Source organism: Equus asinus, chromosome 12 (genome assembly GCF_041296235.1).
Source record: "Equus asinus isolate D_3611 breed Donkey chromosome 12, EquAss-T2T_v2, whole genome shotgun sequence".
In the NCBI taxonomy this organism is placed as follows: Eukaryota; Metazoa; Chordata; class Mammalia; order Perissodactyla; family Equidae; genus Equus; species Equus asinus.
Window position 1 is genome coordinate 6,543,193 of NC_091801.1, and position 17,883 is coordinate 6,561,075.

Sequence of the window (17,883 nt, forward strand, 5' to 3'; positions counted from 1 at the left end):
AGGCTTTGACCTACTTAAAAGAAACGGGTCCGAACTTTTACGCACCTATTGTCAGTTCGAATAACACTACCTTCCAGAGTGGTGCTTTGCAGGAGTTCCGGTATGTTCAGAACTTCCATCCAAATTCTATAATAAGCGTCAGATTCATTAAGAAGAACTCGTTCATTTTCGCTGTGACTACATTAAGGCCAGGCTTAAGGTGCCTCCAACTTCTGAGCGGCTTACTTTGCCATTGCTCTTTCGGACTAATGAATGAACAATACTAAGATGATCTTAAAGTGGTTACTCACACATGAGATCATCACACTGGTGCCCCGCCGTATGTTATTAAATTGTCCCCGTTCACAGCATATTCCAGAAAACACTTTCAGCTAGAGTGCTAACACTTGCAGTTAGGGAGTAGGTCAGAGTGACAAGAGTCCAAGAAGACAGCTGAGTCATCCTGGGTGGAATATATAAAGTCCCTGTGCTGCACTAGGACAGAGGTAACGCTTCCTCTGAGCTCCCAACCTTTTCAACAAACATCAAAAGGTAGGACTGAAATGGAGAGTGGGAACACTCATTTACAGCAGGTAAGTTTGTAAATAAGTACAACCACTTTGGAAATCTGTTTGGAATTATCTACTAAAGTTGAACACGTATACCAAGAGACGTGTACAAAACTGTTTATAGTAGTGTTATTTGTAATAAGTCCCAAATGGAAATAACTCACATGTTCATTGACAGTAGAACGGATTTTTAGCGTGGTGTATTCATGCAATGGAATAGCATTCAGCAAGGAAAATGAAAGAAATACAGCTACGTGCGCCACGTGAGAGAATTTCATAATGTTGAGCGAAAGAATCCGCACACAGATTAGAAACCTGAATATTCTACTTATAAAAAACTCAAAAATAGGTAAAACTACTCTATGGTGTTGGAAGCCAAGACAGTGGTCTCTTTGCGGAAGAGAGAAGGGGGAGCCATTGGGAAGGGAATGAGGGGGCTTCTGAATTGCCAGCAGAGTTTTCCATGTGGAAGATGATTACACAAATGGATTCACGTGATATGTCACCAAGCTGTGCACATAATATTTGTGCAATCTTCTTTATCTAGCATTGGGCTTTCGTCAGGAATGCTTATTTTTTCAAAGAAAATATAAGCATTAGTAAAAGAACTATGAAATATCTTGTATCTCAGAAAAAAAATAGTAAATGGTTCAATAAAATTCTACATACGTTATTAATCCTAGCTTGTAAAAGAGTCCTCTTAAATTATTTTAATTAGTTTGGGCATATCGACTTAGAAGTTTTTCTTTTGTTGACTTTAACCTCTCAGCTGAGTGCAGCTAGAGCTGGTGGAGTTCAGCAATTAGGGAAGTGGATTTTGAGGGAGCGGCATAACAACTTTTGATCTCCCACTTTACAAGGTTACACTAAGAACTGCAAGGGTAATATGTAACCAAGAAATATCTGAAGCCTCCTTTGGAGGCTGCATGGTGGGGTGGAAAAAGTGTGGAATTTGGAGCCGGATGGAACTGAGTCTGAATTTTAGCTCTGCCACATACTAGCTGTATGATCGTGAGCAAGTCACTTATGTTCTCTGTTTCCTCATCTTTAAAGGAGGATCATAATATCCAATTAAATAGGGATTATATCACATACATATGTATGTATATTACAAATGGCATATATGATTTTGTGAATGGTAACTATTATGAATAGAATCACTTAACTTGTTTGCTAACAAAGTAAGTAAACTGAACCAATATAAAACGTAAGTTTTCTTTTATTCTCAAGGTTTTTGCTACATTTTAAATGTTCCAAAAGCAGAGCTTTAGGCCCCAGCAAAGAACTAGTCTATCCCAAAATGTCTGAAGCTGGTCTTCTCTGTGGTCCCAGACACTTTCTTCAGAATCTAAGCTGCCCTATATGCGCCTGAGGCTGAGTTGGTAGTGCAGTATAACTAATGTCCCCCGTTTGGGGACTTCAGATCTCTTCAATGACTTTCACTTGAACTTTGATCATGGACTGCTTCTAGGAAAAGAATACAGTGGAGACGAGGCTAGAACATGAGCGCTGGAAAGGCAAAAAGAACATTACTGTTAACATAAACAGGGTCAAGGGAAGAAAATACATAATTCCTACATATTCATGTAATCCATTAAAAGAAACATATAGAATAGGAACTTAGTGCATAGTGTGTTATAGGTAAGCTTAGACATCAACTGTACAACCAGCAGTATACAGCCTAAGCATTAATATCTTAAAATTGGAGTTTCTTATCTATACAATGGATATAATTAGAACTTTTAAATTTTTCTTTAAAAAAAAGAAATGATTTAATTCTTTAATTCTTAAAAAAAGATTTTATTAGTTTCTCTGTTTATTTGTTTGTTTTTTATATTTTCAAAAAATACATCAGTCTGAAACTACTTGTGGGGAGTGGAGAGTTGTGGAATTAATACAGACCACTTTCCCTCCCATGAGCCCAAAGTATATTAAAAATGATGTCATTTGTCATTCATTTGTGAATTCCATTTGAATCACTCCCTGTTACAACCACAGATCTTTATAGATAAAAGAGGCCTCAAGAGCTTATTCTGGTCCCGTAGCCAGAAAGTCAAAAAATTATTGTCTCCATCTTACCTGTCTCTGAAACTTCCTCCCCAAATTTTTTTTGACCTAAAAGTATTGGTACTGACATAATTTAATTAAGCACGTGTGAAACTGCAGTGTTCCAGAATCTGCAGTTGATATAATTAAAGTGAAATGCAAAGTGTGTAGCTCCATACCATTTCTTAATGTCACACTCCATCACTTCTGTTTAATATCAAATTGCAAGAGGTATTTTTCATCTGTTAATTGCATTTTACATGCCCTTCATCATTGGCCAGGAAGCAATTAAATTTGAGAAAAAATTATTGAAGCAGGGAGTAAGGTGCAAAATAATCAAGTTCACTACAGCTGCTTTCACTCAGTGATGTCTGCAGCACATAAATTACGATTCACCCTTTCATTCTATTATAGCTATTTCATTCTAAAAAATATTTAGAGTAAAAACTGATGGATCTAGAGGAAGATTTTTATTTTCAGAATATTTGTGAAAATCTAACAAAGAGAAAGCAGCTTATTTCTAATAGTGTATTATAGAAATTTTTATTCTTTACATAAAGCACACGTTATTAGCAAACTCTAAAAATGAAATTAATAATTTGTCACTTTTCATTATGCTGCATCCGTGTATCCCGTGAACCACAGAGTATTCCTGGAGGTTTGATGTTTCAGAGATTCTCCATAGACGGAGAAGTGACAACTGACACGGAGGACCTGAGAATCTGACTGCTGGTCCGTAGGAAACCTAGCCCATGATATTTTTGAATATTGGGTTGAACCATATGAAATTGCCATATTTGTAGGTTAAAAATGGTCAAATCCAGGTAATTTCATATAATACAACCAAATAGCTGATGGGTTTTGAATACAGGCGTCTTGGCGTATCTGGAAACATCATGGAGTTCTTTCACCATTGAATTGATGTGAATATATGTTTTGGAACTATTCTCTGATCAAGGGCCCTCCTGTTTTCTGCTCTCTAGCTTTTCCCTGTCCACCCACTCCTTTATCCCTTAAGTGGATGGCTTCTCTCCTATCCACCCAATGGAAACTCCTCTCTCCAAAACCACTGACGATCATCAGGAAATGGCCAAATCCGAAAACCTTCCCTGATCGCCTCAGCCTCTCTACAGCCTTGGACAACTTGATCACTCTCTCCTTTAAAATTCTTCCTTCTTTCGTATCTGTGTCACTGCATCACTTGTTTCTTGACTTATCTCTCTAAATTTTTCTCTTTTCCATTCACCACCTAAGTGAAGCCGTTCCGATAGTCTCCAGCTTTTTCTTGCTCAACAGATTTATACTTTCACCCTAATCTGCTTCACCCTGGGCAAACGAGCTCCCTTTCTGCTTTCTGGCCATGGGAACATACACACCACTACACTCTTACCTGTTACTCTGGCCGCCATCTCTCCTTTCCTCTTGCTTAGTGGAGAGGTGTCCCTATTCCTATTAACCCAACTTGTGCTATCACCTGCCTTCAGCCATCCTGGGGACACTTCTCGCTGAGCTCATCACTTGTCCTACACCCACACCCCTTCTTACAGGCTCTTTCCCTTCACTATATAAACTTGCTTGATTTTCTCCTATGATAGAAAGAAAAATCTCTTGACCCTATGCCACCCTCTAGCTACTGCCCTGTCTCCCTTCATTCATTCAAAATTAAGCTTAAATGTTCTAATTTGTTTTCTTCTTAATTTCCTATAACTTTTCTAACCTAATGTCTGAGGTCTGTCACCTCCAGAAGGTGATTCTGATAAGAATTTGATGGGCATAGTCTATTTGGGAGACAATCCCAGCTAGGGGATTGGGGAACTGAGTCAGGGGAGGCAAAGAGCCAATACAGGATGTGTCAGTGCCTCGGGGACTACTGTGGGAAACCGTGATTTGAATGTCATTGGGGACATTTGAGAAACTAGGTAGCATGTGTCTGAAAGTTTTCCCTTTTTGGGGGTGGGAATACTGAGGTACTTAGCAATCAACCCTCATCCTGGATCATTGAGGGTTGCTGCTGGGGGCATGAACTCTCTAGCACTTCCAGCCTGCTCCAAGACAAAGCTGGGCTCCTTCTGGCCTCAAAGGTAGAAAGTAGCAGTGGTGGCAGTAGGAAGCCATCAGTAGAGATGGGACTGGTGAGTGCCAAAGGGATACGGGAGGAGCACCAGCTGTGTCTGCTACACCCACAGTAATTAGACTCCTGCTCTTACTTCCCATGATCTCATAATTGCAACGCCTACTGAGATCTCGTTTGTCCTCCACGCCCCTGACCTTTCTGTGTGCCCCAGTTCTTATCCTCCTGGATACTTTCCCCTCCTTGGCTTCTAAGAAGCCACTCTTTCTGTCTTCTTCTGCCTCTGTGCCATTTTTGTCTCCTTTTCAGTTGTCTCTTCTCCCAGTGTTGATGCTTCGCAGGGCTCTGCTTTGGATTTCTCATTTTACACACTATTCCTAAGCCATCTCTTCTAATTTTCTGACTTCCACAACCGCAGACATGACGCTGACTTCTGAACCTGTATGTTCAGCCTGGACTTTTCTCCTCGGTCGCAGCCGTATGTCAGATCGCATTCCAGGCTTCCACGTCCCCGAGTGCGTGATCGTCTTAACCCAACTGTCAGAAGTACTTGATCCTTGCGCTCACGAAACAGAAGCATTATCCTCCCTGAAGGCACATGTTCTTCCTCGTGCATTCCTTCTTGGCTAACCAGGAACACAACGGAAAACCTGCGAGTCTTTCCCTTTGCCTTTTTGTTTACTCTTCACATCCAACTAGTGACCAAGCCTGGGCAGTGTTACCTTCTCCATGCTCTCCGGTCCAGTCACTGCTGCTCTTTCTCTTCCCACCATCTCAGTGCCCCCTCCTTACTCGTGTTTGCCTCTAACCTCACCTCCTCACGCTGTAACCCTTACCCTTCTGCCAGAATGGTATCTCAAAAACAGGAAGCTGATCAATTGCGTACAGAAAAAGCCCAAATTCCTTACTATGATATGAAGGGCCTCCATGAACTGGCCCCCGCCGGCCTCTCAAGCCTTATGACTCATCATTTCTTCTGCCTGCTCACCCTGTGCTCTCACATTATAATTTCCAACTTGTTCCATAGAATTCCAAATCTCTATGAATTTACTTCTTTATAGCATATACCAGGCTATGTAATCTAAGAATTTTACAAATATTAAATTATTTAATCCTCAGAACAACCCTAAAATATATGTACTGTTATTATCCCCATTTCATGGATGAGGAGATTGAGGCTCAGAGAGGTTAAGTGACTTGACCAATGTCACACAGCTAGTAAGTGGCAGAGCCAGGATTCAAATCCAGGCAATCTGGCTACAGAGTCATTGCTGTTGACCCCTCTACCACAGTGAGCTGGAGTCATTCATCTCACCTCTCTCTGTGTGGAGCATCCACACCCCACTTCTCATGGCTCCTTCTCTGTGGAATCTTCTTGATCCTTCACTGCTTTGATAGGCTTGACCCCTCTCTGTCTCCTTCGAACCCCCTCTGTAATGAATACAAACATACATTTATTTCCATATGTGTCTCCTTTTAGTATAAACTTCTTGACGGCCACTCCTTTACTAGTTTCTATAGTTTTCTCTGACTCTAAATGTTGAGTGTTCCAAGCTTAAAGGCTTTCAGCTCTTTTTCTCTCTATCTACACCCATTCTCTTGGTGGTTTCATCTGCTTCGGGCTGCAAACATGGTCTGTACGGGACAACTCCCACATTTATATCTCCTGCTTCAAATTCGGTCCTGAACGCCAGACTCCCATGTAAACCAGCCTCCTCCATGACTTCACTTGGTTGCCCCACGGGTATCTCACAGTTAACCTGTCCAATGAAAATGCCTCGCTCCTTCCCACAAAGTGCATCTGGATCTTCTCCATCCCAGTCAGTGACAACGCAATGCTTCCAATGGCTCAGGGCAGAAACACGAGAGTCAAAAGATTTCCCTTGTTCTCTCACGCCCCACAATCAATCAATCAACAGATCCTCTTGGCTCTACTTTCAAAGCCTGTCCAGAAGGCAACAACCGCTCTCTGCCTCCTCTGCTATTAACCTGGCCTGGGCCACCCTCATTTCTTACCGGAACCAGCCTTCTCACTGCTTCTATCCTGCCCACTTTAGTTATTCCTCCCAATGGAAGCCTGAGCGACACTATCAGAATTTAAGTCACATGGTGTCACTCCTCCACTGAAATCCCTCTAGTAGAAGCCAAGTCATGTCACCAGCCTGCAAGTCCTACACGAGCTGGTCCCTGTTACCCCGACCTCATTACCTTCTATTCTACCTCTGCTTATTCTGTTGCAGAAACCCTGCCTTCTTGCCATTCTTCCAGTGCCCCAGGCGTGTTCCCGCACCCCAGGGCCTTTGCACTTAGTGTTCCTGCTGCCACTTGCTGCTCCGCCTGGAACATTTGTTCTCCGTCTGCCCTTGCTCCATTACTTGCCTCTGGTCTTTGCACAAAAGTTATTTCCTCCATGAGGCCTTCCCTGATCACCCTACTTAAAACCGAAACCCCTAACTCTCACATCCTCTAGCTGCCTTTCCAGGATTACTTTTCTCCTTTCACTGTCTAACAGTATACATTTTACTTATTACTTTTGTTTTCTGTGCCTCCCCACTAGGATCTCAATTTCCTGCAAGTTCATTGCTCCAAGCCCAGCACCAGGCACAGCCTGTCATATAATACGTGCTCCAAAAATGTTGGCTATTACTCTCCCCAACCTTTAGCTCGGTGCCCAGAACACTTAGGTCTTTGATAAATGCTAGTGAACGGATGAGTACATTCGTGATTAAATATGTTCTTTTTATCATATAGCTAAACTATCCTAAGATCTCTCTGAAGAGAACCCCAGTCTCTATTTCTATTCCAAACCTCTCTCCAACCCTTAAAGTTGTGACACCAACAGCCTCTTTGTTTATCTCATCCTGGATGGTGTAGCATCTCCAGCTCTAACAGCCTAAAGTTAAGCTTGTCTCTGGACACTCACCTCCCAAGCTCGATTAGCCTTCTAATTCTTTTATTTCTGTTCAAGTTATTATCATCCCTCTGTCACCAGTCATTTTGGTACCCACTGACTTCTGTATCCCAATATCTAAATAATTTTCAAACGCCAAGTGTCTACCTAGACAGTGTTTCTCTAGTTTGTCTTTTTCTTTCATTCCCACTGATAATGTCCTCATCAGACCTTGCCAATCTCTTTATTCTGTCAGTCCCATCAGCCATTCAGTTCTCCATCCATCTCTTTGTACATCAGCAAACATTTTTTGAGTCCCCACTGTACTAGGTACTTGGCTGGGATTGTACAGACGTGCTGTGAAATGGGTTCCTTGATCAGGAAAAGTGTCACTTGCTAAGACAAATTGCTACAGTATCTTTGTTTCAATCCTTCGACTGTATTGTTAACATTAGTTTGTATGCCTGGGTAAGCAAAGCCACATCCTGAATCCATGCCAGTCAAAACCCACTCGCATCTTGCGCTAAAGGCAGGGGTCTAAGGTAGTTCACCTGCCATCTGTGTGTTGGTCCTTTACCCCTGGGAATATGGTCCACTGTGTTTTGTAAATATTCTGTCTTGCTGACAAACTAGACAATTACAGTTAACAATTTGTACTTCTCCTTGTGCTCTGGTAAAGGACATCATTCAGCTCAGAGCTGGGTGGCTCAGTTCCTCCTGTGACCACACATGTCATGTACCGAAATGGCCACCTCTAGGAAATTCACCAAAGCACCTGCCCGTTGGTCTCAGTTCCCCTCTGATCTTGGTAAGGGATTATATTTTGTATTATTCGATTTATTTACACGCTTCTCTTAACACCCCTTTTTCCCCAGAACTTTGTTTTTAGTGAGAACAGGATCAGTATTTTAGTAATCTCTTGTACCTTCAACACTATTTGAACATATTAGGGGGTCCGTGTGTGTTGAGAGTAATTGAATAGAATTGCTTACAGGTTACACTCACTTTGAACATATATAGCCGTTTTGGCTTTGTATATAGCTGTCCATAACATGGACGGTAGAAACTGTACATCCGAACAATAACATTTCCTCAAGGATGAGTCAAGAGGCCATTCCTTCTTCAATTCAGCCAATAAGAAGGAAAAATTCCCTTGATCTTTAAGGATTAGAATTATGACAGCAGCTCCCTCTGTTGATCATTTTAGAAATGGCATAGCATTTGAAGCTACTTTACACAGCCCTAAATTAGAAGACCTGCTCAAAAGTAAAATATTCATTAAACTGGAATAAGCCATTGAAGACGCATTTGAAATTTTACTTGTTTGAGACTACCATTCTGAAAACAGAAGAAGGAAATAAATAATATGATATTAAGAGGCAATTTCATAGAGCGTCTCCTTCCCTGTTGGTCATTATGCTAAACAAACATAAACTGTGTTTAGGAGAATCAATGATAATGAGTCTAACATAAACACCACTTCAGGCTCTCTGAAGATAGTGCTTATCAAGTTTTAGTTTGCATCAGGATAATCTGGACAAGTGCTTCCCAAGCTTCAGCATGCAACCGAAATCACCTGGAGGGCTTGATAAAACATGGATTGTTGGGTTCAACCCACAACATTTCCGATCCAGTAGCTTTGTGTTGGAGCTGAGAATTTGCATTTCTCATATTCCAAGAACCGCTACTCTAGACCGTGGCTACTAAATGTGATCTACAAGATGGCAGCAGCAGCATCGCCTGAGAGATTTGAGCCACACAGAATCTCAGGCCCACCCCATACCTACTGAATCAGAATCTTCTTTCTCTAATGACTCCTGAGTGATTCATCTACACATTAAAGTTTAAGAGGCATTGGCTTAGAGCAGGGGTGGCAAACTTTGTCAGTTAACGGCTGGATAGTAAATATTTTAAGCTTTAGGAAGATAGAGTCTTTGCCACAACTACTCAACTCTGCCATCTTAGCACACAAGCTGCCATAGACTGAGTGTGGGTGTGTGCCAATTAAACTTTACTTATAAAAACAAGCAATGGGCCAGATTTGGTCCACTGGTCATAGTTCATTGACCTCTGGCTTAGAATGTGTGTGTTTATGGGTTTTGCTGTGTTTTGTTTTTGAATGTAGTTTCACTTCCCACAGTTTCTGTGCCAGTCTTCTAGGGTTAGACCTACTATTTGTATTTCCAACAAGCATCTGAGGAAGTTTTGATTGAGGTGGTCAGCAGATCGTACTTTGAGAAATACTTTCAGTCATCATTTTCCCTTGCGATATCGAATTATTTTATCAGGTATTTATGGTTTTCTTTTAAATAGCTCATAGAAAGAAAAAAATCTCTCATCTATTCGTCTTTTCAACAACACCTTCCACGTTATCCCAAATGTTGCCCACACTAGGGTTAGGCTGGTACGAATTGTATGTATTTTTCCCCAACAGAGCACACTAAACACCGTAAGAAAACTGGGCTCCTTAGCAGTTGCTTCTGCACACATTTTCCCATAAGGAAAGAGGACACACTGCATGCGCATTTAAGCAGGAAACTCATTACAGAAGAAAATTAGAAGCAATGGGAAGTGCAGATCCTTCTTTATTTCTGCTCTAATTTTTTCAGACCAAAACTCATCCGCTCCAGCTAAAGTCTTCAGGGAATAGTTTTATGGCTAAAGCAAAAAAAAGGTATTGTGCATCTACTTTCTCTCGATTCTATATCAACCAGAGAAAGGGAGGGGAAACACACAGCTGTGAAGTAGACTTTGTTACCATTCTCTAAATGGCTAGTTGCTTCTTTTATAAAAGTAGATTTGAGTTGATATTTTTTGTCCCAATAATATCATCCTTTCTCACCAACTCCGTTTTTCCCCCCAGAAGCACTCGCTCTATAATAAGTCTATGAACTTTTCTGCTGCCATTCTTCTTACTTTGCATAAAAGAGTTCTGGGAGGCAGCACATGGAAAGAAATTTAATTGTTAATGAACAGAGGCGAAAATTACAAACATTACGTTTTTAATATATTTTTAAAAGATGTGCTTTTCTCAATATGTGTAAAAAGATGCCTAGATTTCTCTTAGCCATTCCTTCCAGCTGCCTTAAAGTGTAGTTTGAAATTGTAAGGTCCTTGGGGGTTAATTTTTTTTTAAATAATCCTTTCCTAATTATTAAAACAGTACTGATCGTTGTTAAAATTTTTTAAATGCAGATAAACAACAAGAAATCACACATAATGCCCTTACCCAAAAATAGTCTCTACTAACTTAAAAAATAATTTGAGGGGAAATTCCTATAACATAAAATTAACCATTTTAAAGTGAATGATTCCATGGCATTCAGTATATTCACAATATTGTGCAACAAGCACTTCTATTTAGTTCTGGAACATTTCCATCACTCCAAAGTGAAACATCTTGCCCATTACGCATTCTCCTCATTCCCATCTCCACAACCCCTGACAACCACCAATCTGTGCTCTTTCTGGGTTTATCCATTCTGGATATTTCGTATAAATGGAATCATGCAACATGTGACCTTTCGTGTCTAGCTTCTTTCATGCAGCATGTTTTTGAGCTTCATGCATGTTTTTGCATGCACCACTAAGTAATTGATTTTTATGACAGAATAATATTCCATCGTATAAATATTCCACATTTGTTTATCCATTTATTCATTGATTGACATTTGGCTGTTTCCACCTTTTGGCTATAGTGAATAATGTTGCAATGAACATCGTGTACAGGTGCTTGTCTGAGTGCCTGTTTTCAATCCTTTGGGGTAAATATCTGGGTCATGGCAATTCTATGCTTAACTTTTTGAGGAGCTGCCCAACTGTTTTCCATAGTGGCCGAACCATTTTGCATTTCCACCAGCAATATACAAGGGTTCCAATTTCTCCGCATCCTCGCCAATACTTATTTTCTTGCGTTTTTTAAAATGATGGCCATCCTTGTGGGTGTGAAGTGGAACTTAATTGTAGTTTTGATTTGTATTTCCCTAGTGACTGATAATGTCGAACATCTCTGCGTGTGTTAGTCATTTGTATACCTTCTTTGGAGAAATGTTTATTCATTTCTCATACTCATTGCTTATTTTTTAATTGGATGGTCTTTTTGTTGTTGAGTTGTAAGATTTTTTTATATATTCTGGATGCTAGACCTTTATCAGAAATATAATTTGGAAATATTCTCTCACATTCTGTAGATTGTCTTTTTACTTTCTTGATAATGTCCTTTAGTGTGCAAAAGTCTTTAATTTTAATGAAGTCCAAAGTGTGTATTTTTCCCTTGTTGCTTATGCTTTGGGGGATCATATCTAAGAATCCATTGTCCCATCCAAGGTCATGAGACTCTACTCCTACTTTTTTTCCTAAGAGTTTTATGGTTTTAGCTCGTATTTAGGTTGTTGATCCATTTTGAGTTGATGTTTATATATGGCGGCAGGTAGGGGTCCTAATTCACTCATTAGCATGTGAATATTCAGTTGTCCCAACGCCACTTCTGAAGAGACTGTTCGTCCCCCATTAAATGTTCTTGGCATCCTTGTTGAAAAGAAATTGGCCATAGACGTATGAATTTATTTCTGGACTCTCAATTCTGTTTTACTGGTCTATATGTCTATCCTTATGCCAGTACCACAGGGTTTTGATTGTTGTAGCTTCGTAGTAAGTTTTGAATTTGGGAAGTGTGCATCTTCCAAATTTGTTCTTCTTAAAGATTATTTTGGCTATTTGGAGACCCTCGTAATTCCATATGAATTTGAAAATCTGCTTTTCTATTTCTGCAAAAATTACCATTGGAATTTTGATAAGTATTACATCAAATCTGTAGATTTCTTTGGGTAGTATAGATGTCTTAACAATATTAAGTTTTCCAATCCATGAACACAGGATGTTGCTCCATTTATTTAGGTCTTTAAAAAAAAAATGTTAATAGTGCTTTGTAGTTTTCAGTGTGATTATTTGTTTAGGGTAAATTTCTGAAGAGAAAATATTTTGTGTTAAAAGTATACAAAGTTCAAAATATATCATCAAATTTTCCCCTAGAAAGTTTTGCCAAATTACACTTCCATTCAATCTTCACCAGTTTGAGGGGTAGAAAATTGTATTTCTTTGCTTTAATTTTCAGTTCTTTGATTCTCAGTGATATTGATACCTATTCATGCGCTTATTGGTCATTTATAATTCTTAGTCAGGAATATTTATTTGTAACCATTCCTCAATAATGACTGACTTTTAAAATTGAATTTACAAAACTTATATATCTGGTTGCCAAAAACTAATACGAATGAAAGTGAGAACATTATTATTATTACTGTTTCATCAGTGATGTTGAGTATCTCCTACAATATATTTACTGATATACAATAAAGCATATTAATCTCAAAACCCCTTTATTTTAATTTTATGGATAATTAATAAATCAGAATATTTAAGAAGAGGGAATAGTTTGGTTTGTCTTTTATTATACGTTCTGCTTGGAACTATGACTCTATTTCTAAACAGTAAGACTTCAGCAACTAAAGATGAACATATGTCTTTGGCACTAGGTACACCCCATGTTCCTACTTAAGTTGGCACTGCAGTTGAACTTTACAGAAAAGACCTCAGAGACCATGTAGTGTAGCTCCCTAATTTTATAGATGAGGAGCGTGTGGCCCAGGCTGGTGATAGAGTCCAACACAGGGCACAGTCAGCCAGGGGCAGGATCCAAGTTGCCATGGTCCCTCCAACAGGCTACAGTTGTGTCTAGTGTAGCCAGCAAAACAGTGTAAGACCTGGAAGGCTGTGGGCTCCCTCTTTGGTCCCCAAGGCTAAAAATGGCTGCCACAATCTAATCAATCCTTAGAACAAGTAGTGGAAAAAAATATGGACCCTTTCAGCGTTGCTAAATGTGTTTTTCTTGTCACACATAGACCCTAGCTAAGGCTATGCCAATATTTCAGGTATTTCCTCCTTCCAAATTGTCTTCTCACTTATATTAATAGTGCAACCAGAGAAAGCAGTATCTTGTCGTAGTCAAGAGTCTGGCTCCTGGATTCAGAGTTTCTGAGTTTGACTTTCGGCTCAGTCACTTGCTAGCTACAGATGCTTTCAAGCCTCACAGTTTCATCTATGAGATGGAGATGATTAGAGTCATAAAATCCACATCTGGTCCACCACACGCCCAGCTGGGATCAGTTGCAGAGACACCAGAGAAGACCCGAGACAGCGAAAGAGACACATGGGTTTATTGGGAGCCACTTACAGGGAGGTCCAGTGGCGGCTGGCTGGACGGCAACATGCACCTGCTGCTGCGGGTGGGGAGGGGGTTTCTTACATAGGCGGGGGACACAAAGGCTATATGCCTGCCAGGAGGGGCTGTCCCTGGGACGACCAGCCTTCCCAGGAACAGGAGCTCATGCGGAGGGGCTCTGCATCCCTTTAAGATGCAATGTTCTTTGAGTGAGATAAGCTAGGATCCGGGCTGGCCAGGCCCTGGCTTGTTACAAATCATGGCAGCAGGCTTCCTGCCCAGAAGGGAGCCAGGAGGACACATGGTTGCAATGGGCTTGTGGGCTTTTGCTTAGCAAGCAAGGCCCTGGCCCTACAACAACTAATAGGATACTTGTGGAAATAAGAAGTAATGCACATAAAGTACTTAACATTGAGATCAGCATATGACAATGGTAAAGACAAGTGGCCATAAGTGCTCTTTAAAATATTAATAAATTGCAAAATGTGTGCAGACTGCAACTCGTTCACTTAATCTCCTTGGTAGTCAAAAACAAAATGCCTTTGCAGTGCCTGAAATTGTTGACTATTTCAAATTCTGCAACATTGTTTCATTGTGTTTATACCTTTGCAGATGAAGCACTTTAAAGACACGTGACCTAGATTTTTCTTTAACAACATGTGTATTTCTTTAACAAGTCTGGAGATGAGATAATATGCTCATTATAAAGTTATTCAAGACTTAGAATGTGGGAATAATAATAGTTTAAGAAAAGTACATTTCGAAGACTACGAAAAAAACTTCAACATAATAAACTTATTCATAAAGATGATAACATTTACATATGCCATTTTAACTGTAATTTGGAAAGGTGTTTCAATAAAATAGTGAGAAATTACAGGCTCCTCAATTGGATCAATATGAAGAATATTATATTATGTTACATTTATTTATTAATAAATATAGAGACAATTCTGATAAAAAATTAATAGACTATGAAACAAAGGCAATAAAGATGAGAAAGTATTTTGACATCTAAAAGCTAACTATAACTTTTTTAAACTTCAGGTCATACCAAGAGCCAAATTAATTAAAATGAAGAGAGAACTTTTGAAAAGAAATAATGAATAAGCTTTTGGATTATTTGATAATCAAATTAACGAAGAGGAGTAAATTATATCAACACACTGAAAAAAGATATCAATTTCTCGCTGACTTGGCAAGAAATACCAACATTGATTAAGATAACATAAAATTCATAATATGCTACTACAGACAGGGCATTGTTAGCAAACTGGGTGAGAGTTGTAAATGCAAGAGTATTTGAAATTCGTCACTGCTTGGGTAAAATGGAAATGCCCAGAAATCTTACCATTTGTCATATAAAGAAGTAACCAAAAGAGCCAAGAACATACAATGGGGAAAGGACAGTCTCTTCAATATATCGTCTTGGGAAAACTGGACAGCCATGTGCAAAAGAAGGAAACTGGACCACTATCTTACACCACACACAAAAATTAACTCAAAATGGATTAAAACTTGAATGTAAGACCTAAAACCATAAAATTCCTAGAAGGAAACATAGGCTCCTTGACATCAGTCTTGGCAACGATTTTTGGGATCTGACTCCAAAAGCAAAGGCAATAAAAGCAAAATAAAGTAGGAATACATCAAACTAAAAAGCTTCTACACAGCAAAGGAGATCACCAACAAAATAAAAAGGTAATCTACTGAATGGGAGAAAATATTGGCAAGTCAAATCTCTCATAAGGGATTAATATTCAAAATATATAAAGAACTCATACAACTCAATAGCAAAAAAAAAAAATCCAATTAAAAAATGGGCAGAGGATCTGAATAGACGTTTTTCCAAGGAAGAAATATAGGTGGCCAACAGGTACATGAAAAGATGCTCAACATCACTAATCATCAGGGAAATGAAAATCAAAACCATGGTGAAATATCACCTCACACTGGTTAGAATAGCTATTATCAAAAAGACGAAAAATAACAAGTATTGGGAGGATGTGGAGAAAAGGGAATCCTTGTGCACTGCTGGTGGGAATATAAATTGGTGCAGTCAATATGGAAAACATAATGGGGGCTTCTCAAAAAGTTAAAAATAGAACTACTATATGATCTAGAAATTCCACTTCTGGGTATTTGAAGAAAACAAAACACTAACTTGAAAAACTATATGCACCCCCATGTTCATTGCAGCATTATTTACAGTAGCCAAGATATGGAAACAACTTAACTGTCCATTGGTGGATGAATGGATAAAGAATGGATAAAGAAGATGTGGTATATATATATATAATGGAATATTATTCAGCCATAAAAAAGAGTGAAATCTTGCCATTTGAAATAATATGGATGGACCTTGAGGGCATTATGCTAAGTGAACTAAGACAGAGAAAGACAAACACTGTATGATCTCACTTATATGTGGAACTTAAAAGACAAAACAAAACAAAAACCAAGCTCATAGAAACAGAGAACAGATTGGTGGTTGCCAGGGGTTGAAGGGTGAAATGAGTGAAAGGGGTCAAAAGGTACAAACTTACAATCATAAAATAAAAAGTCATGGGCCTGTAATGTACAGCATGGTGACTATAATTAATAATACTGTATTACAGATTTGAAAGTTGCTAAGAGAATAAATCTCAGAAGTCTTCAACACAAGAAAAAGAATTTTAGTAACTGTATGGTGCTGATGTTAACTAGACTTATTATGGTGATCATTTCACAATATATATAAATATCAAATAATTATGTTGTACACCTAAAACTAATATAATGTGATAAGTGAATTATACCTCAATTTTTTTAAAAAAGTAATTAAGTGTATGTAGCCAAAAATGGTATGAAAGTATTATTATAGAGTTGCATCAGGCAGTTAACGAGTTTGAAAAGTTATATTATTTTGTGGATTTTGTGATGCCAGGGGAATATGTCAGGTTTTGGGGGTTATTTTCTTTTTCCTTTTGCTGAGAAAGATTAGCCCTGAGCCAACATCTATTGTCAATTTTCCTGTGTTTTTGCTTGAGGAAGATCAGCCCTGAGCTAACATCTGTGCCAGTCTTACTCTATTTTATGTGTGGGTTGCCACCACAGCATGGCTGAGGAGTGGTGTAGGTCTGCGCCAGGGATCCCAAGTTGTGAAACTGGACTGCTGAAGCAGAGCGCTCTGAACTTAACCACTAGGGCATTGGGCCAGCTCCTATGTCAGCTTTTTAAAATGTGTAATTTGTTGTGATTTTCTTTCCTCAATTGAAATAAATATTCATTTTATAGCTAATTCTGTATTTGTAATTTTCATTATTGTTTAAAAATAAGAACTCCCAAATTGTACAAGTTTCAAGCCCACAAAATCTGGATCTGTCCCTGGGTAAGGGAGATACGAAGGATCAAAGGGAAGAAATCCAGGGGTCTCCATTATGAGGGGCCTCAGTTGCCAGCTGACTTCTCCTCACAGCTGCTGATGTGGCTTCCATAGCCTGAGAGACCAGTGGAGTGCTGTGGACCTTTCACAGGTTCCCCACCTTTTCTCCCTTATTTACTAGCACTATTCATGTGGTTACAGCAATGGCTGTCTGCCACAACACTGAATCGAGGATGCAGTATAGTATGAAATAGCTGTACAGGTGGCTTCAGGTAAAAGGTAAGCAGAGTGATCAGTGCCAAAGTCAAATGTGAGGATATTGCCTCTTGACACATAAAAGAGCATGCGCGAGGCAGCATAACGTAACGCCAAGGTGTTAGGAAATAGGTATTAACCAGAGGCAACTGCAGAATTTCTAGGTAGGTTGGTTATCTGTGTGAAAGGTGAAGATAAGAGACATATAAACTGAGTTTGCATAGCTAGCTCCAGCCTTTATTTAAACTGTATGTTACCTGGGGTGGCTCGCAGCAAGGGGCATGCCAATGAAGACTGTGTGGGCCATGGGGTGGGTACTGCACCTCTTTGCCCATGCCGTCACGGGGGTCTGCCCTGACCCCTTGGCGTCTTACAGCAAAATATCAGCTAGAGGCTGTATTTGCTGCGGAATTATTTAGCTTGTTTTGTTCCGTCAATCTCTTAAAACGGGCCACCAAAAATTTAAGAATGTTGAAGTGCATATAAATA

At 39.4% G+C, this 17,883-nt stretch overlaps 1 long non-coding RNA gene across 1 annotated transcript; it reads left to right on the top strand.

Annotated features, from left to right (window-relative positions):
* Nucleotides 1–455: 455 nt before the first annotated feature.
* LOC139039874 (uncharacterized) lies at nucleotides 456–17,055 on the top strand. Its single transcript, XR_011493098.1, has 2 exons — nucleotides 456–572; nucleotides 14,823–17,055. It is a non-coding gene; the product is annotated as an uncharacterized lncRNA (long non-coding RNA).
* Nucleotides 17,056–17,883: the final 828 nt, after the last annotated feature.